Source organism: Humulus lupulus, chromosome 3 (assembly GCF_963169125.1).
Source record: "Humulus lupulus chromosome 3, drHumLupu1.1, whole genome shotgun sequence".
NCBI classification, from domain to species: domain Eukaryota; kingdom Viridiplantae; phylum Streptophyta; class Magnoliopsida; order Rosales; family Cannabaceae; genus Humulus; species Humulus lupulus.
In genome coordinates this window covers 235,323,500-235,326,364 of record NC_084795.1, presented here as the reverse complement: position 1 = coordinate 235,326,364, position 2,865 = coordinate 235,323,500, and positions in this window count along the sequence as shown.

The following is a 2,865-nucleotide window of genomic DNA, read 5'->3' as shown; positions in this document are numbered from 1 at the left end:
TTTCAGAGCTGCTCCTCGGCAGCCTATCGTTGTCAGTTTTCCGAGGCCAAGTTCTTGGTCTCCCACTCAAGCTGGCAATGAAAATTCACTACGATCAGTGCCGCCTAAAAGGAAAATCATCCATAAGATTAACAATAAGGGGTAGAATGAAAATGAAAAGTATAAGAAAATAGTTACCATGACAATGTTCTTGATCTGTTGGCGAGACAAGTCGAGAGAAGAGCCTGTGGTAGCCAAAGCCCAAGTGCGAAGTATATGAGGACTCAATGCCACAGTCTATACCATCACCTTCACCATGCCAACGCCCTATAGGGGTGCAGGAGGGGGTAGCTTCAAAGTCACTGACATAGCGGGAGGTGTGGCTCTCGCCAATGCCACAAGGGGCAGTACACTCTCTAAGGAAGATCCTGAGGGCACGAGATCAATGGGCGTATTAGCCTAAGATCAGATCCGAACCCTCTTAACTTTCTCTATGGTTGGTCATGTAACAACCCAATACGTACAAGACCAAAATCATGCGAAAATTTGAACTTTTTACTTTTAACTCATTGTACCGAAAATCCATATAAAAAAACTTTTAAAAAGATCGTGTCCGCACACTTTTAGTTTATCAAACGAAAATACAACTACTCTTTCGCAGAGTTATAACAAAACAATTATCCCAAAGAAATAACAAACTTCCATCTTTTTTCTTTTTGAAATGGTGATCCATCAAAATCCTCCCCAGGTCAAGCCACATGTACATATCCACAAGCAGACTATGACGCTCTTTGCTCTGCTCTACCCTTGCACTTACCTACAACATGAAACAACTACGTAAGCGAAAATGCTTAGTAAGAATAACCTTACACACAAGTCTACTAAAACCCAGTAACGGGTCGACCTAAGGTAGATATCGCTACCGGTCATTAGGGTATTGGATAAGTTCCAACCCTATCATACAATTCTCAATAATAGCCACTACAGAAAATCAAGCACTTTGGTTTCACCCAATAAAATTTTTTCATACATATCATAACAACTTGCACTTGGAAAATCCTAGACATTCAGGATATATAACCATATCCGAAATAAATACTTTGGTTGTTTCTAACAACCAAGCTCAAACATATCACAATAACTTGCACTTAGAAAATTCCCAGAACATTCAAGATATATAACACATATCATAACTAATCAATAGATTAACAGCAAGGGATCTAGGCCTCAACCTGGTTCCAGCATTAATGTCTTGGCTCCTCCTCGGAATATATTACCATTCTCCTGGCTCCAACCTGGACTATATATTTTTACTATGTCCTGGCTCCAACCCGGACTTATATTTTTACCATGTCCTGGCTCCTACCTAGACTATATTTTTACCATGTTCTGGTTTCGATCCGGCCATATATTTTTATCATGTCTTGGCTCCAACCCGAACTATATTTTTACCATGTCCTGGCTCCAACTCGGACTTTAGCTTACCATGTCCTGGCTCCAACCCGAACTATATAATGCTAAGGTTCTGGCTTCAACCCGAACATACTTACCATTTAGTCGCAGAATGCAAAAGCATTGCAGGAGTAGGTATTAAGCATACCCTGGCCATAACGACCCAAATAAAACTAGTGTAATCTACTACTACAAGCACACACTAGTATATTCATGTTAAAGCCAAGAAAGGGGAAAGTCTAACTTACTTGGAGTCCTTAGTTCCCAGCTGGATCCTTAATACCGTTATTCATTTTTCCCTTTTGCGGTTACTGTAATTAGTATAGTGTACTCGCATTAAACTATGGCATATAATTATAAGTAATATTTTACAATAGCTGCATGCAATAAACTCTCAAAGACTCTATATTGTAGCCTCTTATACACTTCATAGTGTATAAGACTGGGTTTTCTTTTCAGTCTTTAAGTTATCATAGGAAAATCAGTCTCACAGTAACATGCTATCCATACCGTATGGTTTAATATTTCTTCAAGAATGAATTATCTTATTTGATCATTTGGTACTCTGGTTTTAGAAAAAGGAGCTAACAAAATAACATCTTTAGAAAAATACCATAATTTTCGTCCTTTTCTAAAGTTCACCATTTCCTTTCATAATACCAAAATAATCCTTTTAGACTCTTTAATTATTATTATTTTTGAAAAGTCACCCTTTGTTTATAAAGATCTTTTTTAACCTAAACTTCTATTTTTACCAAGTTTAATTATAATCTAAAACCTATTTGTGGTATTTTTGAAAAGAAAGGTAATTGGACCCTTAATTTATTAAAATGGTAAAAATTCATATTTTATTTATCTCAAACTGATTTTAGATTGGTTTAACATCAAAATCCTTAGTTACTTTTATAAAAAGAATCGTTTTACTTTTACTTCATTATTCAAAGTGATAAAAGCCTATTTTTAAACATTTGTCATATGTTGAGTTTTTGTCCAAAGCCCTTAAACTTTTTTCCACTTATTCTTTGTCATATGGATGGGAACTAGGCGAAAATCTCGCGTCAAAACTCATTTTAGGCTAGGAGAACTAACCTCCCAAAAATCAATTTTCGTTATGGTCCGAAATTACTACTTTTCAGATTTTAGGGCAAACTTAGAAAATTTGTTTCTCTTAAACTGTGATACAGTTTTCTCTGAAATTTTATAGGGGTCCTGGTACATATCTTAGCTATCTTCCTTCAAAATTTCAAAAAAAAATTGGATAGTAAAACCCGTTCAAATAATTAAAGTAATCTAGGCAGAGCTTATTGTCTAGAAGTTTTTCCAAATTTTAGGGCAAACTTTGAAAATTTATTTAGCTTAAAACATAACATATTTATCTCTACAATTTTAGATTAGTAAAATGCTTTCAAAAGATAAAGAAATCTGGGTAGTGCA